The sequence below is a fragment of the Delphinus delphis genome, chromosome 6 (genome assembly GCF_949987515.2).
Source record: "Delphinus delphis chromosome 6, mDelDel1.2, whole genome shotgun sequence".
NCBI lineage: Eukaryota > Metazoa > Chordata > Mammalia > Artiodactyla > Delphinidae > Delphinus > Delphinus delphis.
In genome coordinates, this window is record NC_082688.1 from 87758931 (window position 1) to 87781668 (window position 22738).

Here is a 22738-nt window from a genome sequence, read left to right on the forward strand (position 1 = left end):
AGCCTAATTTTAGGATTTAAGCCGTTAAGGTAATAAGTATCCTAACCAAATGGTCATGAATGTCACTTTTGTTCTAAGAATTATTTTTAAAGGTTTTTCCAATTCACCTCATGCTTATCACCAATAAATGTCTCAATTTATTCAAGAACTTATGGGGGTAAAATGTCAGCAATAAGCTTGATCCTGCAGCAGGGTCTGACAGGAAAGTTGGAAACAAAGCCATCGCTCTCTCTTTGGGGCCCTTCTAAGTCTTCCACATGAACTTCAGACCAAAAGTCTCATATGTACTACCCACCCCCAAAGTGAGTGATTTGTTCCCTGTGTTTACACTGTCAACTGCACAATCTTTTTACTAAAGTTAAAATCATCTAATCTCATCATTTCTTCTTCCATATGGCACTGAGCAAATAAATCTGTTATAAAACATGTTTCTGTTATGTGGCTAACACTTTGTCTTTTTAGAGAAAATAAAGAACAGCAGATCTTCATAAGCCCACATACTTCAAAAGAACCAACTGATTGATTTTACATCTCAACATCTAAAGAAAAATAAATCTAGCTTTGTTTTTGGTTAAACTTTAAGTGTCTTTCCATTTTTGAATTTACTGTTTTCATGTTTTTACACTAGATGTGCCAGCTTTGTTTCTACAATGCAGCTCAAAGTTAATGTTTCTTGCCACTTAATTTGAAAACCAGTGATTCATTTACTCTTGTCCCAAACTACACATTACATTTCTGATATATTAACAAAATAGAATTAAGTGGGATAAGGGGATGGAACTGATTTTAGACCACACCTTCTTGTAGTACTGACTAAAACTTACACGTTATATTCTACACAAAGTGAGTTTATTCTAATTTTAGATTGGCTTTTTAAAACCACAGCTTTAGCAGCAACAATCAGATTGCCCAAACACTGCCCTTTCCCTTAAGGAGAACAGTCTCAGGTAAAAGCTGGATATAACTAGCAATAACGGAATTGAGTGGTTGTATACTGTTCATGAATTGAATGTTTTACGGCTTGTATATGAATTGCTTTTTCCAAATTTGGAAAAATTTCAGCCATGTTTTTGAAAATTTTTTTAGCCTTTCCTTTTCTGACTCCAAAGACACAAATGTTAAGCGATTTTGTTGTAGACCCATAGTTCCCTGATGTTCTGTTAATCTGTATTCTATTTTGTTTTTCCTCTGTAATGACTGAGCCATTTCTATTGTCCCCTTATAAAGTTCAGTGATGTTTTTCCCCTCTTTCCTCTCCATTCTGCTGTGCACATGCACTGAGGTGTTTGTTTTTTTTTTTTAATAAATGTTTTATTTTAGAATAGCTTTAAACTCACAGAAAAGTTGCAAAGAGAGAAAGGAGAATTCCTGTATAACCTGCACCCAATTTACCCTACTGTTAACATCTTACATTACTAGCAGATTTGTCATACCTATTAATATAATATTGATACATTATTAAATAGAATCTATACTTTATTCAGATGTCCTTGTTTTTTTTTTAACCTAATCATTTTTTTTCCTGTTCCACAATTCCATCCAGGATACCACATTACATTTAGTTATCATGTCTCTTTAGCCTCCTCTAGACTGTAAGTGATAATCTTTTTTGGTAATCTTGACAGTTTAGAAGACACTGTAAAAAGGTCCTTCAGTTTGGATTTGTCTGATCTTTTTCTCACAGTTAAAAATGGGGTTGTATTTTTGGGAGAAAGACCACAGTGGTAAAATGACTGTCATTCTTACCCCACCTTATCAAGGGTACATGCTATCAATATGACTTATCATTGATGAGAACCTGGTTGAGGTAGTGTGTGCCAGGATTCTCCAATGTAAAGTTACTCCCCACCCCCACCCCTACCCCCATGCATACTGTACTCTTTATTTTTTTTAATTTTTAATTTTTTAATTTTTGGCCGTGCGGCATGCAGGATCTTAGTTCCCCGACCAGGAACTGAACTCATGCCCCCTGCAGTGGAAGTGCGGAGTCTTAACCACTGGATCACCAGGTAAGTCCCCATATTGTACTCTTTAGAAGGAAGTCATTAGGCACAGCCCACTAAATGGGTGGGGAATTCTGCTCCACCTCCTTGAAGGTGGAGCAATTACATAAATTATTAGTAATTCTGTGACAGAGATGTTTCTGTTCTCTCCCATTTATTTATTTACTTAATCACATATCAGTATGGACTCATAAGTAATTTATACTTTGTGTTATAAACCAACACTATATTATCTTACTGCTCAAATTGTTGCAGCTTTGGCTATTGGGAGCTCTTTCAGTTTGGCTCCTATGTTCTTTGACATACCCCCATCATTCTGTTTTTGAGTATTTCCTTAAGTTCCTACATACTCATCTTCTATGTTCCATGCCCCCAGAACCAGCCACTTCTCCATAGTTGCTTCCTTTTATTGGAGAATTGTACTAGAAATTACTTATAGATCTATTTCATTTTCTATTTCTTTATAATTTTGTTTTGGAAAACAATGGGTTTCTAGGAATCTGACCATTTCATCTATGTTGTCCAATCTGCTGGCATATAATTACTCATAATATTTCCATAATTATTTTATTTCTGTGGAATTGGTAATACTGCCTCACTTTCATTTCTGATTTTAGTTAATTTGAGCCTTCTTTTTTTCTTATTCAATCTAGCTAAGGTTTGTGCATTTCATTACCTTGTCAAAGAACCAACTTTTGGTTTCATTGATTTTCTCTACTGTTTTTCTATTATTTATTTTATTTATCTCTTTTCTAATCTATATTATCTTCTTCCTTCTGCTGGCTTTAGGTTTAGTTTGCTCTTCTGTCTCTCAGTTCCTTAAGCTGTAAAGTTAGGTTATAGATTTGGGATCTTTTTTTCTTGTCCTGTATATGTGTTTACAGCTACAAATTCCCACCTTAAGTGTTACTTTCACCATATCCCATGAGTTTTGGTATACTGTGTTAACATTTTTACTCTCTCAAGGTATTTTCTAATTTCCCATATGATTTCTTCTTTGACTCATTGGTTTTTAAGAGCATCTTATTTTCTATATATTTATGACATTTAATTTTCTGTCAATGATTTCTTGGTTTCATTAATTTTGATTGGAACAGATACTACATATGATTTCAGTCTTTTAAAATGTGTTAAAACTTGTTTTGTGATCTATTCTAGAGAATGATTCATGTGCACATAAGAAAAAAATGTGTAGTCTACTGAACTTGGGTGGAGCCTTCTATATATCTGTTAGGTTCAGTTGGTTTATGATGTTGTTCAAGTCCTTTACTTAATTTTCATCTGGTTGTTTATTCCATTATTGAAAGTGGAATATTGAAGTGTTTACTACTGTAGAATTGTATGCTTTTCTCCTCGATTCTGTCAATGTTTGCTTCATATATTTTGAGACTCTGATGTTTGGTACATATATGCTTATACATTCTTTTTGGTGGATTGATCCTTTTATCAATATATAATGTCCTTTTCTGTCTCTTGTAACCATTTCTGACTTAAAGTCTACTTTGTCTGATAATAGTATAGCCTCCCTTACTGTCTTTTGGTTACTATTTGCATAGAATAACTTTTCCCATCTTTCATTTTCAATCCAAATGTGTTTTAGATCTAAATTAAGTCTCTTATAAGAAAGAATAGAGTTGGATCAATTTTTTAAAAATTCATTCTGGCAATCTCTATCTTTTGATAGAATTAATCCATTTACATTTAAAGTACTTACTGACAAGTAATGACTTACTTCATCTACTTGGCTACTGGTTTCTCTTATGTATTATAGTTTTTTTGGCCTCATTTCCTCCATTACTGGCACCATTTGTGTTTAGTTGATTTTTTTGTCCTGATATATTTTGATTTCCATCTCATTTCTGTTTATGTATATTCTGTATATTTTTTATCATGGTGTTTATATACATAGCTATAACAATTTAATTTAAATTGATGTCAATTTAATTTCAATCATAAAAAAACTCTAGAGCTCTATCCTCTACCTTTATATTACTGATCTCACAAATTAAACCTGTATACATTGTGAGCCCAATAACATAGATTTATAATTATTTTTATGTATTTGTTAAATTTTGAAGAAATAAAAAGTGTTGTTATATACTAAAGTTAAAATAATACTGGCTTATATATTAGTCCATGCCTTTGCCTTTACTGGAGATGCTAGATGCTAGTCACCATCTAGTATCCTTTCATTTCAACCTGAAGAACTCCCTTTAACATTTCTTATAGGGCAGCTCCAGTGGTAATGAACTATCTCTGACTTTGTTTATCTTAGAATTTCTTAATTTTCCCCTCAATTTTAAAGGACCATCTAATGGATATAGAATTCTCATTTGACATTTCATTTCTTTCAGCGCTTTACTTATATTATCCCACTGCCTTCTGGTCTCCAAAGTTTCTGGGGAGAAATAGGGTGATAATTGTATTCAGGGTCCCTTGTAAGTGATGAGTCACTTCTCTCGCTGCTTTCAAGATTTTCTGTATGTACTGTGACAGAGTATGTGCCTCAGTTTTGGTCTTTTGGGGCTTACACTTGCAGTTCATTGAGCTTGTTGGATTTGTAGATTCATGTATTTCATCAAGTTTGGAGTTTTTAGCCATAAGTTTTTCAAATAACTTTCTGTTCCTTTTTCTCTCTTCTCTTTTGGGACTCATATTATGTATTCATTGTCCCTCTTGAAGGTATCCCACAAGTCTTTTGGTCTGTTCACTTTTCCTCATTCTTTTTCCTTAGTGATTCTCAGATTAGGTAATTTTGACTATCCTATCTTCTAGTTCTTTTTTCTGTCTTTTTGTCTCTTGTTGAAGTCCTATAGTGAATTTTTCATTTCAGATATTATACTTCTCAACTGCAGAATTTCTGTTTGGTTCCTTTTAATTTTTCCATCTTTTTGTTGTTATTCTAGTTTTATATTGTTTTCCTGATGTCCTTTAGTTCTTTTCCATGTTTTCTCTTAGCTCTTTGGTCATATATATATTTTTGTGGTATGCGGGCCTCTCACTGTTGTGGCCTCTCCTGTCGTGGAGCACAGGCTCTGGACGTGCAGGTCCAGCAGCCACGGCCCATGGGCCCAGCTGCTCCGCGGCACGAACCCGCGCCCCCTGCGTTGGCAGGCGGACTCTTAACCACTGCGCCACCAGGGAAGCCCTCTTTGGTCATATTTAAGACAGTTATCTTAAACTGTTTGTCCAGCAAGTTTAATGTCTGGGTCCCTCAAGGGTGGTTTTGCCTGTCAAAGAATTTTGTTCCTTTCAGTGAGCCATGTTTTCCTGTTTCTTTGTATACCTTGTGATATTCTGTTGAAAATTGGGCATTAGACTATTATAATGTGGCAACTCTGGAAATCAGATTCTCCTCTTCCCCAGGGTTTGCTGATTTTATTTTTTTAACTGTTGGACGCTGTAGTAGTTCATCTGTCTTGAGACTCTTCCAAACTATTTTTTTGGAAAGTCAATTGCTTGTAGTGTGTGATCACTGAACTCTCCATTCCTTTAGTTCATGCTAAGTTCATGAAAAATATTAGTCTATAGTTTTCTTTTAGTTTTCTCATTGCATATTAGAATTCTAGGCTCATGAAATGGTGGGGAATTCTTCCCTGCTCTTTACCTTCCTTGAAGAGTTTGTATAGAATTGGTGTTATTTCTTAAAAGTTTGGTAGAATGCACTGGTGAAATCATCTAGGTCTGGTGTTTTCTTTTTTAGATCGTTTTAAACTCTAAATTAAATTTCTTTTATAGATATAGAACTACTCAGGTTAGTTATTTTGTCACAAGTACATTTGGAAGTTTGTGTTTCAAGGAATTGGTCTATTTTGTCCAAATAATCAACTTTATGGGCACAGAACTGTTTGTAGTATTATACTTTTAGTGACTAAGGGATCAGCAGTGCTGACTGCTCTTTCATAACTGGTATTGGTAACTTGTGTCTTTTCTCTGTTAGCCTAGGTAGAGATTAAGCAATTTATTGATCTTTTCAAAGAACTCATCTTGTTTTAATTTTCTCCATTCTTTTCCTATTTTCAATTTCACTGATTTATGCTCTAATTGTTATTGTTTCCTTTTTCTGCTTGCTTTAAGTTTAATTTCCTTTTTCTAGTTTCCTAAGGTGGATACTTTGGTTACTGATTTTAGATCTTCTTTACTATTATGTGCACTTAGTGCTATAAACTAACTTCTGAGTATTGCTTTAGTTGCAACTCATTTCATTTTAAATGAAAAATTATTTTTCATTTAAAAAAATTCTCAAAATTTCTCTTGTGATTTCTTATTTGATCCATGCATCATTTAGAAACGTGTTGGCTAATTTCCAAATATTTTGAAGTACTCCAGCTATCTTTCTGTATGTGATTTCTTATCTACTTCTGGTGTAGTCTGAGAACATATTTTTAATTTCTATACTTTTAAATTTGTTAAAGTGTGCTTTTTGGTCTAGAATCATTCTATTTTGGTTAACATTTCATGTATACTTGTGAATTAAGTGTATTCTCTTGTAGTTGGAATAGTCTATGTGTGTCTGTGTATATTCACACAAATATATGTGTGTCTGTGTGTGTGTGTGTGTGTGTGTGTATCAGTAGATCCAAATTGGTTGATAGTGCTGTTCAGGTCATCTATATCCTTACTAATTTTATGCCTTCTTGATCTATCAATACTGACAGAGCAGAGTTTAAGGCTCCAACTCTAATAGTGGATTTGCCTATTTCTCTTTCCAGTTCTATCAGTTTTTTCCCCCTGTATTTTGAATTTGTTGTCAGGTACATAAATGTTTAGGACTGTTATGTCTTCTTTAGAGAATTGACCTCAGTATGCAATGTTTCTCTATCTTTGGTAATCTTCCATGTTTTGAAGTATACTTTGTCTGAAATTAGTATACTTACTTCAATTTTCTTTTGTTTGGTGTTAGCATGGCATATTTTTCTATTTCTCTTTACTTTTAAGCTACCTGAGTCTTTGTGTTTAGATTACCCTCTTGTAGCCATTCATTTTATATGAATCCATTTTATTTCTTCTCTTAGTGTATCATTTACACTTCTTTTAAAATCTTTTTAGTGGTTGCCTAGTGTTTACAGTATACATTTTAAAGTAATCTACATCCACCTTACAATAACACTATAACAATGCCACTTCACATGTAGTGCATGCACCTTATAACAGTGTATTCCCTATGGTCTTTGCCATCCCTTGTGCTACTGCTGTCATTAACTTATCCATATGCTATAATCACCTAATACCTTGTTACTGTTGTTTTCAATTGCATCCTGAACATTCTAAGCATTGTTATGTGACTGGATCTTCTTTATCTTCTGTTATAGCAGGCTTCCTCTGACACTGTGGCAGCTGGAGAGGGAAATACTGTTTCTCACTGCCACGTGAGGTTTGAAGTCTAGGTTCTCCACTTGGCCTCTCTGGACACCATGGGGTAGGGACTGGACCCACTTTTTGCTGCTAGTCAGTGCTGAAAGTCTTGGTTCCCCATCAGGCCTTCTCTGCCATCACCCTATTAGAAAGGTGGAGTGGTACCTTGTTACAGCAGAATGAGGGATGTCAGTCTTTACTAATGGAGGTGGGCTTCACTTTTTTCCATGGTGTTTTAGCTGAGGTAGGGCAGTTTTCTAAATTTTTCTTTCTATGCTGCTCCTTTTCTTTTCCCTGTCTAGAGGAAACAGCCTTTACTTGGGCTTTTTTTGCCTGTGCCCATTGGTGTTTCTGAGTTGCTTGTTTTATACAGCACCCAAGCTCAAATATGTTAGACAAAAATAAAACTGAGGAAACTGTTTTTTCTTGGGTTCTGAGATCACTAGCCAGTCTGTTTCCTTCTCTCCACTGTCCAAAGTCTTATGTTTGTTTTATATATAATGTCTAGGGTTTTAGTTGTATTTAAGGGGAGGAACAGGGTATGTCTAATCAATCATATCTGAAACTATCAGTCTCCAGAATTTTCATACTTAAAAACTGCTTTTAAATTTTTGTGTAACTTTTAAATATGTAAAATATTTATGTAGTTCAAAAATCCACACTGTATAAAAAGATATATTCAAAGGCTCATATCCATTCCTGTCCCCTCCATTCATTCCCTTCCTTCCCATTTTTATTACTTTCTGATTTTCTTCCAGTATTTCATTTTTGCAAATATAAGCAATTACATATATTCCTGTCTTTCTTACTCAAAAGATAACTTTTAATACACACTGTTCTGCTTCTCTCTTTTTGACTTAATATATACTGAATATTACTCCTTACCTGTTTAAAAACTCTTCCTATACTATGGTTGCTTAACATTCATTTGTGGGTAGATGTAACCCAAGTTTAAGTCAACTAGTCAATGATGAACATTTGTGTTGTTGATGTTTTATCAACTATGCTATGATGAATGACCTTGGGTATGTATCATATTATACCTGTGCAGGTATAGCTTTAAGATAGATTCCTGGGGATGAGATTGCTGGGTAAAATCTAATATATCTGGAATTTTTTTTAGTGCCAAAAATGTACACTTATTAAAGGCAGATCTGATTGTGTTACGATTTTATTTAAAACCTTTAATGGCTACCCATTGCTTAAAAACTTCAGAATATGGCCTCAATATATTCTCTTGGTCCTCTTCCACATCTTATACCATATATCTATCTTTTTTTTTTTATAAATTTTATTTATTTTTGGCTGTGTTGGGTCTTTGTTGCTGCTTGCGGGCTTTCTCTAGTTGTGGTGAGTGGGGGCTACTCTTCGTTGTGGTGTGCAGGCTTCTCATTTCAGTGGCTTCTCTTGTTGCAGAGCACAGGCTCTAGGCATGCGGGTGTCAGTAGTTGTGGATCACGAGCTCTAGAGGGCAGTCTCAGTAGTTGTGGTGCACGGGCTTAGTTGCTCCGTGGCATGTGGGATCTTCCCGGACCAGGGCTCAAAACTGTGTCCCCTGCATTGGCAGGCGGATTCTTAACCACTGCGCCACCAGGGAAGCCCCCATATGTCTTCTTGCTTTCTTCATTCCAGCCTCACTAATCTATTTTTAGGACCCTGTGCTCACTATCTTCTCTTCTACCAAGAATCTTGATGCCTGTTCTCTGCTTGGAATACTTACATTTTTTATTTCACTTCTTCCTACACTTTCCTTAGAGCTTTCCTCAAGCATCACTTTATTGTAACATTTCTTTTTGAGTTTGAAAAACTTTATAAAATAGTAAATAGTCCAGTGAACACCTCTCCTGATATATCCTTCATCCAGTATCAACAAATATCACACATTTTTATTTATTTTTAGCTTTTTAGTTTTAGGCTGTGCTGTGCAGCATGCAGGATCTTAGTTCCCCAACCAGATATCTAACCCATGCCCCCTGCATTGGAGTCATGGAGTCTTAACCACTGGACTGCCAGGGAAGTCTCATATCACACCTTTTTTATGGAAAGATTTCATTGCACTCCCTAAAGTCAAGTACCGCTATTAGAGAAACTGCATTGCATATCAAATTTACAAAGTTACATTTGGTTATATAATTTAAGTTTCCCTCTCAAAATGTTGAGCTCCCTGAAAGCAGAGATGGACTGCATTTTGGTCACAATTACTTTTCTAGTGTTGAAGGAGAAATCTATAGCACTAAATGATTACATTAGAAAACAGGAAACGTCCAAAAGAGTCTCACATTAAGAAACTACAAAAGAGCACAACAAACCAACTTAAGCAGAAGGAAAAAAATAAAATGCAGAAATCAATGAAGTTAAAAACAGAAAAATGACAGAGAAAAATCAATGATAGAAGAAGATGGTTGAAAAGAGCGATAAAACTGACAAATTTTATTTGAGAGAGAACAAATTATCAATATGATGAATAAAACAGGAATATAAATACAGATCTTACAGATATTAAAATGAAAACAAGAGAGTAGTATGAGCAACTCTGCACTTATAAATCTGACAAGTTAAATAAAATGGGCTAATTGCTAGAAAGAAAAGCAAAAATACCATAGTTCGTCCAATAGAGACAACTTAAAGAGTCTTATAACTATTAAGGAAACTGAATTTGTAAGTTAAAGCATTCAGAAAGGATATCTCCAGGCCCAGGTGCTTTTGCTAGAGAATTCTACCAAACATTCAAAGAAGAATAAACAAAACTACACAATCTCTTCCAGAAAATACAACAGGAGGAAACATTTTCCAACTAATTTAATGAGGCCAGCATTATCCTTATATAAATCCTAGACAAACACAGTATAGAACTGTAGACCAATGTTTCTCATGAATAAAAATGAAAAACTACTTTAAAAATATTAGCAAATATAATTGAGCAATAAATAAAAAGAATTATATGACATGACCAAGTAAGGTTTATTCCAAGTATGCAAGGCTGGTTTACTATTTGAAAATCAGCCAGTGTAGTCTACCATGTTAATGGTGTAAATGAGAAAAACCACATAATCACAGCAATAGATACAACAAAAGTATTTGACAAAATTCAATACCCATTCATGAAAAATACTCTCTGAAAACTAGGAATAGAGGAAACCTTCCTCAAGTTGATAAAGAATAGCTGTAGAAAATCTTCTAACATCACTTGGTGAAAGAGAGAATGCTTTTCCTCTGAGGTTGGAAACAAGGCAAATGTGTCTGCTCTCATCACTCCTAAGAAAGTTCATCAAGGTCTCAGCATAAAAGAACAACATATAAAAATGTTTCTATAAACTAGCAAATGATAAGGAGACAGAAATTTAAAATATAATAACATTTACAATTACTCAAAATAAAATATTGGGGTATAAATCTAACAGAACATGTATAGGACTTTTATGCTGAACACTAAAAAACACAGATGAAAAAATCAAAGATATAAATAAATATATTAGGAACTTTGAATGGCAACACAGCAAAGATGGTAGCTTACAAAATTGATAATTTATATATTTTTAATATAATTCCTATCAAAAACCAAGCAAGCATTTAAAAAACATAATGACATTACTCCAAAATCTATATGTGAAGGCAAAGTAACTAGAATAGCCAAAACAATATTGAAAAATAAGTATAACATGGGAAGCAGTACTCTACCGGATTTAGAGAACCCAGAAAGAGATCCACCCAAAGACACCAAAATGATTTTTTGACAAAGTTGAAAAAGAAACTCAATGAAAGAAAGATAATGGTACATGAACAAATGGATAGGTTAATAAATGATCTCAACTTAGGGACTTCCCTGGTGGTCCAGGGGCTAAGACTCCACGTTCCCAATGCAGGGGGCCTGGGTTCAATCCCTGCTCAGGGAACTAGATCCCACATGCCGCAACTAAGAGTTTGCAAGCTGCAACTAAAGATCCCATATGCTGCAACAAAGATCCCACACACAGCAACGAAGATATCCAGTGCAGCCAAATAAATAAATAAGTAAATAAATATTTTAAAAAATGATCTCCACTTAAACTTCACTCCCTATAAAAAATTAACTCAAAATGTACCACAGATTTAAATATAATGTAAAATGATGTAATTTTTAAAATTTGGAGAAAACCACTGGACCAAGGACTTGGTGAAGTGTTCTTAGGTACACACGTACATACAAAATCCAGATAAATTGGACTTTGTCAAAATTAAAAATTTAGGCTCTGCAGAAGACCTTATGAAGAAGATGAAAAACCAAGTTACCCCTTTGCAGCCTTTACCACCAAGTACCCCGAGATCTCACTGTTGCAACAGACACTTGCAAGTTTCTTCACTGAGGACACCTACGGTCTTTGCTTATGGTTATCTTAGCTGATGGGGGTGCCTGGAGCCCATGCTGCTACAGTGCTCTAGAGCAGGAGATTCTATTGTGCTCCCTTTGGGGCTGGAGCCACTACAATCCCCCACCCCTCCCTGGCAACACCATGCACATGCTTGAGCTGTGGACTCTAGTGTTGCCACTGTGCATGCCTGTACTCTGACACCAAAAGGGATCCCCTTTGCTGAGACATCCCTCTGCAAGAGAAAAGGAGAGCAAGAGGAATCAAGCAACCTTTGCCAGCAAGAACCCTAACAGTCCTTGCCCTTGCTGCAAATAACTGCAGCATTTAATGTCAAGGACCCCCATAGTCTTTGCGAATGCTGACCTCAGTTGATAGAGCTGCCTGAAGTCCACAACTGGCACCCAACCCAGCTGCCCCCTTCATATCATCCACAGGTGAATGTCTTTCCCTACTGAATCTAGTCTGTAAAGTCTGGAAGAGGTAACTATTCCTTCACCAGCAAAAACATCAATGCAAAGTTACAAGGAACATGAGAAATAAAGGAAACATGACACCACCAAAGGAAAACAATGTATTTCCAGTAGCAAACTCCAAAGATATGGAAATCTACAAAATGTCTGACAAAGAATTAAAAATGTTTTAAAGAAGATCAGCAAGATAGAGGAGAACACAGATAGACAACTCAATGAAATCAGGAAAACATTACTTGAACAAAATGAGAAGTTAAACAAAGATATGGAAATCATAAAAAAAAAGTTTATTTAAAAAAATTATGGTTATTTCTAGAAACATACAACCTACCAAGACTGAATCAGGAAGAAATAAAATCTGAACAGAACAATAATGAGCAAAGAGATTGAATCAGTAATCAAAAACCTCCCAACACAGACAATCCCAGGACCAGGTGGCTTCACTTGACAAATTCTACCAAATATTAAAGAAGAATTAATACCAATTCTTCTCAAACTTTTCCAAAAAATCGAGGAAAAGGGAATACTTTCAAACTCATTCTATGAGGCCAGCATTACCCTGATACCAAAGCCAGAGATGGACACCAGAAGAAAACTATACACCAGTAAGCCTGACAAATAACAGATGCAAAAATTTTCTCAAGAAAATATCAGTAAGCCAAATTCAAGAACACATAAGAAAGGTTATACAACCATTATCAAGTGGGATTTATACCTGAGATACAAGGATGGTTCAACATATGCAAATTAATAAATGTAATATATCACATTAATAAAATGAAAGATAAAAATCACAGGATCATCTCAATAGATGCTGAAAAAGAATCTGACAAAATACCACATCTTGTCATAATAACAACCCTTGGCAGATTGGGTATAGAAGGAACATACCTCAGCATAACAAAGGCCATATACAACAAACTGAAAAGCTTTTTGTCTAATATCAGGAGCAATATAAGGATGCCCACTCTTACCACTATTATTCAATATAGTATTGGAAGTTCTAGCTACAGCAATTAGGCAAGACAAAGAAATAAAAGGCATCCAAATTGGGAAGGAAGAAGCAAAACTTTCGCTATTTGCAGATGATATAATTCTACATTTAGAAAATCTCGAAGACTCAACCAAAATACTGTTGGAACTAATCAACAATTTCAGTAAAGTTTCAGGGTACAAAATCAACATACATAAATCAGTTGTATTTCTCTACACTAAGAATGAATGAAACATCTGAAAAAATAAATAAAACTATTCTATTCACCATAGCACCAAAAACAATAAAACACGTAGGAATAAATTTAACCAAAGGAAGTAAAAAATCTCTACAATGAAAACTACGAGATTTTGTTGACAGAAATCGAAGAAGACAAACAAATGGACCTGAGTTCATGGATCACAGGAGAAAAGACTTGTGGTTGCCAAGGGGGAAGAGAGGACAGGGAGGGACAGATTGGGAGTTTGGGATTAGTAGATGCAAACTATTATATACAGAATGGATAAACAACAAGGTCCTACTGTATAGCACAGGGAATCAATATCCCTATGATAAATTATAATGGAAAAGAATATGAAAAAGAATGTATATATATGTATAACTGAACCACTTTGCTATACAGCAGAAATTAACACAACATTGTAAATCACCTACACTTCAATAAAATAAATTAAAAAAAAGAATATTGTTAAAATGTCCATACCACCCAAAGCCATCTACAGATTCAATGCAATCCCCATCATAATGCCAAAGGCATTCTTCCCAGAAATAGAAAAAAATCCTAAAATCTGTATTGACTGGCAAATGGCCCTGAATAGCCATAGCAACCCTGAGAAAAAAGAACAAAGCTGGAGGTATCACACTTCCTGATTTCAAACTATACTAAAAAGCTATGGTAGTAAAGACAATATGGTACTGGCACAAAAACTGACAGACCAATGGAACAGAATAGAGATCCCAGAATTAAACTCCTGCTTATATGGTCAACTAATATTTGACAAGGTAGCCAAGAGCACCCAATGGAAAAAAGATAGTCTCTTCAATAAATGGTGCTAGGAAAACTGGAGAAACACATGCAAAGCAATAAAACTGAAGCCCTGACTTACACCGCTCACAAAAATTAACTTGAAATGGATCAAACATTTAAACATGAGACCTGATACTACAATACTCCTAAAAGAAAACACAAGGAAGGGCTTCCCTGGTGGTGCAGTGGTTAAGAATCTGCCTGCCAATGCAGGGGACATGGGTTCGAGCCCTGGTCTGGGAAGATCCCACATGTCGTGGAGCAACTAAGCCCACGTGCCACAACTCCTGAGCCTGCGCTTTAGAGCCCGCACCCCACAACTACTGAACCCTGTGCACCACAACTACTGAAGCCCGTGCGCCTAGAGCCCATGCTCTGCAACAAGAGAAGCCACTGCAATGAGAAGCCTGAGCACTGCAACAAAGAGTAGCCCCTGCTTGCTGCAACTAGAGAAAGCCTGCATACGGCAACAAAGATGCAATGCAGCCAAAAATAAATAAACAAAATAAATAAATTTTTAAAAAGAAAAAGAAAACACAAGGAACAAGATCCTTGACATTGGTCCTGGCAATACTTTTTTTAACAGGACACCAAAACCACAAACAACAAAATGTAAAAATCAACAAATGGGACTACATTAAACTTAAAAGCTTTTGAAAAGCAAAAGAAACAATTAACAAAATGAAAAGACAACATACAGAATGGAAGAAAAATTTTGTAAAACATATATCTGATAATATCCAAAATATATGAAGAACTCATACAACTCAATAACAAAAGAACAACCCAATTAAAAAATGGGCAGAATACCTGAATAGATATTTTTCTAAATAAGACATATAGATGGCCAACAGATGCATGAAAAGATGCTCTATGTCATAAATCACGAAGGAAACGCAAATCAAAACCACAATGAGGTATCACATCACACCTGTTAGAATAGCTATTATCAAAAGACAAGAAATAACAATGGCTGGTGAGAATGTGGAGAAAAAGGATCACTTGGTGCACTGTTGGTGGGAATATAAATTGGTACAGCCATTGTGGAAAAGGGTATGGAAGCTCCTCAAAAAATTAAAAAATAGAACTACCATATGATACAGCAATTCCACTTCTGGGCATTTATCTCAAGGAAACAAAAACACTAACTCAACAAGATATGTGCACCCCCATGTTCATTGCTGCATTATTTACAGTAATTATTTACAGATACATTTTTAAATTTTTTTATTTATTTATTATTTTATTTTTATTTTATTTATTTATTAATTATTTATTTATTACATTATTTACAGATATGGAAGCAACCTAAATGCCCACTGATAGATGAATGGATAAAGAATATGTGGTACACATATACAACAGAATATTCAGCCATGAGAAAGGAGGACATCCTGCCATTTGATTTATGACAACATGGATGGACCTTTAGCACATTATGCATTATGCTAAGTAAGATAAGTCAAACAGAGAAAGGCAAATACTGTATGATGTTACCTATATGTGGAATTTTTAAATGCCAAACTTATAAAAACAGAATAATATCATAGTTTCCAGGGGATGGCGGGGTAGGGGGCAGGACAGATGTTGTTTAAGGGTACAAATTTGCAACGAGTAGTAAATAAGCCCTAGAGATATAATGCACAGCACAGTAAAAAGAGGAAACAATGTTGTATTATAATCAACAAATTTGCTAAGAGACTATAACTTAATTACTCCAACTACAAAAAAGGATAATTATATAGTGTGATAGAGGTGCTAATTATCGTTACAATGGCAAACATATTACCATATATAAATGTATCATAAATGTATCAAATTAACAAGTTGAATACCTTAAATTTATACAATGTTATATGTCAAATATATTTCAATAAAAAAGTAAAAAGAATAAAAAAGGAATTATGGCTAAAAAGTTCTCAAATCTTGGGAGGGAAATGGACATCCAGATTCATGAAACTCAAGGGCCCCAAATAAGATTAACATAAAGTACATTGAGACTCATCATCAAATTGTCAAAAGTCATGGGCAAGGAGAATTTTGAAAGCAGCAAAAGTCACTCATCACATAGAAGGGAACTCCCATAAGACTGTTAGTAGATTTCTCAGCACAAACCTTGCAGGGTGGGACAGAGTGGGGTGTTACATTCAAAACACTAAAAGAAAAAACCTGCTAAACTAGAATGCTACACTTGGCAAAAGTATCCTTTACAAATGAAGAAAAATAAAGTCTCCTCCAGACAAAGAAAAACCAATGGAGTTTGTAACCATTAGACCAGCCTTATAAGAAATGCTTAATTAAGGGAGTTCTTCAAAATGAAATGAAAATACATTAAAGAGCAACATGAAATAGTCTCACTGATGAAGGCAAATAAATACAGAATAATGTAACACTGTAATAGTTAAATTACTTTTAATGATAATATAAAAATTAAAAGATAAAAATTAGATAAAGATTATATAATAGGTCCGTAATATGAAAAAGAAGCAAACTCTGACCACAAGAACATAAAGTGTGGAGTTTTTGTGTGCAGCTGACATTATCAACTTAAAATAGACGGTTATAACTACAAAATATTTTTGCAAAAGTCAAGCTAACTAAAAACAAAGAAAAAAAACTACAATAGATACACAAAAGATACTGCGAAAAAGAATCAAAGCAAATCAACAAAAATTATTAAATAATAAAGGAAGACACCAAGACAGGAAGAGAGCGGCAAAACAATTACAAGAGACACAGAAAACAACAATATGGCAACAGTAAGTCCTCACTTATCAATAATGACTATAAATATAAATATATTAAATGCTCAAATCAAAGGCAAAGATTATCTGAATGGATAAAAAACAAGTTTCAGAGATGTGCTATCTACAAGAGACTCATTTTAAATTTAAAGACAAATATAGGCTGAAAGTGAAGGGATGGAAAAGGCTATTCCACAGAAATGGTAACCAAAAGAAAGGAGAGAACAAGTCCCTCCCATCAGGAAACTTGCACAAGCCTCTTAGATAACCTCATCCACCAGAGGCCAGACAGCAGAAGCAAGAGGAACTACAATCCTGCAGCCTGTGGAACAAAAACCACATTCACAGAAAGACAGACAAGATGAAAAGGCAGAAAAACAACTAAATGAAGTGGAGATAGGCAACCTTCCAGAAAAAGGATTCAGAATAATGATAGTGAAGATGATCCAGGACCTCGGAAAAAGAATGGAGGCAAAGATCGAGAAGATGCAAGAAATGTTTAACAAAGACCTAGAAGAATTAAAGAACAAACAAACAGAGATGAGCAATACAATAACTGAAATGAAAACTACACTAGAAGGAATCAATAGCAGAATAACTGAGGCAGAAGAACGGATAAGTGACCTGGAAGACAGAATGGTGGAATTCACTGCTGAGGAACAGAATAAAGAAAAAAAAAGAAGAAAAGAAATGAAGACAGCCTAAGAGACCTCTGGGACAACATTAAATGCAACAACATTTGCATTATAGGGGTCCCAGAAGGAGAAGAGAGAGAGAAGGGACCCAAGAAAATATTTGAAGAGATTATAGTCAAAAAACTTCCCTAACATGCGAAAGGAAATAGCCACCCAAGTCCAGGAAGGGCAGAGAGTCCCATACAGGATAAACCCAAGGAGAAGCACATCGAGACACATAGTAATCAAACTGGCAAAAATTAAAGACAAAGAAAAGTTACTGAAAGCAGCAAGGGAAAAATGACAAATGACATACAAGGGAACTCCCATAAGGTTAACAGCTGATTTCTCAGCAGAAACTCTACAAGCCAGAAGGGAGTGGCATGATATACTTAAAGTGATGAAAGGGAAGAACCTACAACCAAGATTACTCTGCCTGGCAAGGATCTCTTTCAGATTCGATGGAGAAATAAAAAGCTTTACAGAGAAGCAAAAGTTAAGAGAATTCAGCACCACCAAACCAGCTCTACAACAAATGCTAAAGCAACTTCTCTAAGTGGGAAAGACAAGAGAAGAAAAGGACCTACAAAAACAAACCCAAAACAATTAAGAAAATGGTTATAGGAGCATACATATCAATAATTACCTTAAACGTGAATGGATTTAACGCTCCAACCAAAAGACACAGGCTTGCTGAATGGATACAAAAACAAGACCGGGCTTCCCTGGTGGCGCAGTGGTTGAGTCCTCCTGCCGATGCAGGGGACACGGGTCCATGCCCCGGTCTGGGAGGATCCCACATGCCACGGAGCAGCTAGGCCCATGAGCCATGGCCGCTGAGCCTGCGCGTCCAGAGCCTGTGCTCCGCGACAGGAGAGGCCACAACAGTGAGAGGCCCGCATACCACAAAAACAAAAAAAAAACAAGACCCATTTATATGCTGTCTACAAGAGACCCATTTCAGACCTAGGGACACATACAGACTGAAAGTGAGGGGATGGAAAAAGATATTCCATGCAAATGGAAATCAAAAGAAAGCTGGAGTGAAAATACTCATAACAGATAAAATAGACTTTAAAATAAAGAATGTGACAAGAGACAAGGAAGGACACTACATAATGATCAAGGGATCGATCCAAGAAGAAGATATAACAATTATAAATATATATGCACCCAACATGGGAGCACTTCAATACATAAGGCAACTGCTAACAGCTATAAAAGAGGAAATCAACAGTAGCACAATAATAGTGGGGGACTTTAACACCTCACTTACACCAATGGACAGATCATCCAAACAGAAAAATAACAAGGAAACACAAGCTTTAAATGACACAATAGACCAGACAGATTTAATTGATATTTATAGGACATTCCATCCAAAAACAGCAGATTACACTTTCTTCTCAAGTGCGCATGGAACATTCTCCAGGATAGATCACATCTTGGGTCACAAATCAAGCCACGGTAAATTTAAGAAAATTGAAATCACATCAAGCATCTTTTCTGACCACAACGCTATGAGATTAGAAATGAATTACAGGGGAAAAAACGTAAAAAACACAAACACATGGAGGCTAAACAATATGTTACTAAATAACCAAGAGATCACTGAAGAAATCAAAGAGAAATCGAAAAATACCTAGAGACAAATGACAATGAAAACACGACGATCCAAAACCTATGGGATGCAGCAAAAGTTCTAAGGGGGAAGTTTATAGCTATACAAGCCTACCTCAAGAAACAAGAAAAATCTCAAATAAACAATCTAACCTTACACCTAAAGGAACTAGAGACAGAAGAACAAACAAAACCCGAAGTTAGCAGAAGGAAAGAAATCATAAAGATTAGAGCAGAAATAAATGAAACAGAAACAAAGAAAACAATAGCAAAAATCAATAAAGCTAAAAGCTGGTTCTTCGAGAAGATAAACAAAATTGATAAACCATTAGCCAGACTCATCAAGAAGAAGAGGGAGAGGACTCAAATCAATAAAATTAGAAATGAAAAAGGAGAAGTTACAACAGACACCACAGAAATATGAAGCATCCTAAGAGACTGCTACAAGCAACTCTCTGCCAATAAAATGGACAACCTGGAAGAAATGGACAAATTCTTAGAAAGGTATAACCTTCCAAGACTGAACCAGGAAGAAGTAGAAAATATGAACAGACCAATCACAAGTAATGAAATTGAAACTGTGATGAAAAATCTTCCAACAAACAAAAGTCCAGGACCAGATGGCTTCACAGGAGAATTCTATCAAACATTTAGAGAAGAGCTAACACCTATCCTTCTCAAACTTTTCCCAAAAATTGCAGAGGAAGGAACAATCCCAAACTCATTCTATGAGGGTACCATCACCCTGATACCAAAACCAGACAAAGATACTACAAAAGAAGAAAATTACAGACCAATATCACTGATGAATATAGATGCAAAAATCCTCAACAAAATACTAGCAAACAGAATCCAACAACACATTAAAAAGAAAGAAAGAAAGAAGTGGCTATACCTACAGCAGACAAAACAGACTGTCTCTAGAGACAAAGGAAATCATCATATAATGATAAAAAGGTAAATTCCACAGAAGGTATAATAATTATAAACATATGCACACCCAGTCTAGAGTGTGCATGTGTGTGTGTGTATGTATGTGTGTGTGTGTGTATATGTATATATATATATATAGAACATCACCCAACAGAAAAATACACATTCTTTCAAGCACACGTGGGTCATTCTGCAAGATAGATGTTAGGTCGCAAAACAAGTCTTAACAAATTTAAGAAGACTGAAATCATTCTAAGTATCTTTTCTGAACTAGAAATCAGTGACAGCAAGAAAATAAGAAAATTTACAAATATGTGGAAACTAAATAACATACTCTTGCACAAATACTGGGTCAAAAAGAAAATGAAAAGGGATTTTTAAAAGTATCTTAAGAAAAACAAAAACATACTAAAACGTGTGAGATGCAGCAAAAGCAGTATAAGAAGAAAGTTTATAGTGATAAACATCTACATTAAAAAAGAAGCATATCAAAGAAACACAACTTTAAATCTCAAAGAAGTAGAAAAAAGAACTAAGCCCAAAGTTAGTGGGAAGAAGAAAATAATAAAGATTAGATTAGAAATAGAGAACACAACAATATAAACTAAGAGTTGTCTTCCTGAAAAGCTAAACAAAGTCAACAAACCCTTAGGCTAGACTAAGGGTAAAAAAGAGAAATTCAAATAAACAAAATAAAAAATGAAAAGATGAGATATTATAACAGATGCCTCAGAAATAAAAAGGATCATATAGGACTATTATGAACAACTATGCCAACAGATTTTTTTGAACATCTTTATTGTAGTATAATTGCTTTACAATGGTGTATTAGTTTCTGCTTTATAACAAAGTAAATCATTTATACATATACATATATCTCCATATCTCTACCTTCTTGCGTTTCCCTCCCTCCCACCCTCCCTATCCCACCTCTCTACGTGGTTCCCACCCCTCTACGTGGTCACAAAGCACCAAGCTGATCTCCCTGTGCTATGCGGCTGCTTCCCACTAGCTATCTATTTTACACTTGGTAGTGTATATATGTTCATGCCACTCTCTCACTTTGTCCCAGCTTACCCTTACCCCTCCCCGTATCCTCAAGTCCATTCTCTAGTATGTCTGCATCTTTATTCCCGTCTTGCCCCTAGGCCAACAAATTAGATAACTGAGGTGAAATGGATAAATGCCTAGAAACATACAACCTGTCAAAACTGAATCATGAAGAAACAGAAAGCCTGAACAGACCTATAAAAAAATAAGAAGACTTAATTAGTAATCAAAACACTCCTGGGAAAGAAAAGTCCAGGGCCAGATGGCTTCATGGTAGAATTCTACCAAACACTCAAGGAATTAATACCAATCCTTCTTAAACTCTTTTAAAAAATGGAATAGGGCAAGGACCTACTGTATAACACAGGGAACTCTACTCAATATTCTGTAATAACCTATCTGGGTAAAGAATCTGAAAAAGAATGAATATATGTACATGTATAACTGAATCACTTTGCTGTAAACCTGAAACTAACACAACATTGTAAATCAACTATAGTCCAATAAATTTTTTTAAAAAAAGGAACAGGGAACATTTCCAAACTCATTTTATGAGGTCAGCATCACCCTGATTCTAAAACCAGAGAAAGACATGGCAAGAAAACTATACACCAATATCCCTAATGAATAGAGATTCAAAAATGCTCAACAAAAGACTAGCAAACTAAATTTAACAGCACATGTAAAAGAACTTAAATCATGAACAAGTGGAATTTATCCTTGGGACACAAGGATGGTTAACTATATGCAAATCAATCCATGTGTTTCATCACATTAAATAAATGAAAGAAAAAAGATCTCAAAAGATGTAGAAAAAGCATTTGGCAAAGTTCAACACCCATTCACAATTAAAATTCTCAACAAAATAGGTATAGAAGACAATTTCCTCAACCTAGTAAAGGCTACATATGAAAAGCCCACAGCCAGTGGGGGAAAACTAAAAGTTTTCCTCTAAGATCCAGTACAAGGCAAGAATGCCCACTCTCACTTATATTCAACATAGCATTAGAACTCCTACCCAGGGCAATTAGACAAGAAAAAGAAATAAAAGACATCTAAATAAAAAAATAAGAGGTAAAACTACCTCTGTTTACAGATGACAAAATTCTATATGTAGAAAACCCAAAAGACTCAACTGAAGAAAACGTTAGCACTAATAAATAAATTTTGGAAAGTTAGAGGATACAAAAATCAACCTACAAAAATCAGTTGTGTTTCTATACCAACAATGAATTATCCAAAAAGGAAATTAAAAAGTACTTGGGAATTAACTTAACCAAAGAGGTCAGAGACTTGTACACTGAATATTATAAAATGTTGAAGAAGGAAATCAAAGAAGATAAATGGAAAGACACCCCATGTTTACAAATTGAAGAAATAAATACTGTTAAAATGTCCATATGATGCAAAGTAATCTATAGATTCAATGCAATCCCTATCAAAATTTCACTGGCATTCTTTATAGAAATAGAGAAAACTATTCTAAAATTCATATGGAACACAAAAGACCCTGGATAGC

General features: G+C 35.0%; 1 protein-coding gene across 9 annotated transcripts in view; it reads right to left on the bottom strand.

Moving 5' to 3' along the window:
* Window positions 1-22738, bottom strand: part of ZNF782 (zinc finger protein 782) — a 53968-nt gene that overhangs the window by 10123 nt on the left and 21107 nt on the right. The window lies entirely within an intron of this gene.